Source organism: Cibotium barometz, chromosome 30, assembly GCF_041138505.1.
Source record: "Cibotium barometz isolate CiBa-2024 chromosome 30, ASM4113850v1, whole genome shotgun sequence".
Lineage (NCBI taxonomy): Eukaryota > Viridiplantae > Streptophyta > Polypodiopsida > Cyatheales > Cibotiaceae > Cibotium > Cibotium barometz.
Window position 1 is genome coordinate 54,417,365 of NC_141075.1, and position 238 is coordinate 54,417,602.

Below are 238 nucleotides of genomic sequence, written 5' to 3' on the forward strand. Positions count from 1 at the left end.
TTGTCAAGAGCTTCGCATCGATATAAAGATCACCCAAATCGCATATCGTTTGAATAGAGAAAAAAAAAATCAAGTAAGTGGTCTTTGCAAGGAGGGATCAATTACGCGCATGGAAATGAGTAGAGGAGGTCAAAACAAGGGAGCCCGGAATGAAAATGATCAAAGACAACTAGAAGCAATGATGGCAACGAGTTCATCAACGAGGAATGAAGAAAGTTCAACCATAAAAGCACCATCT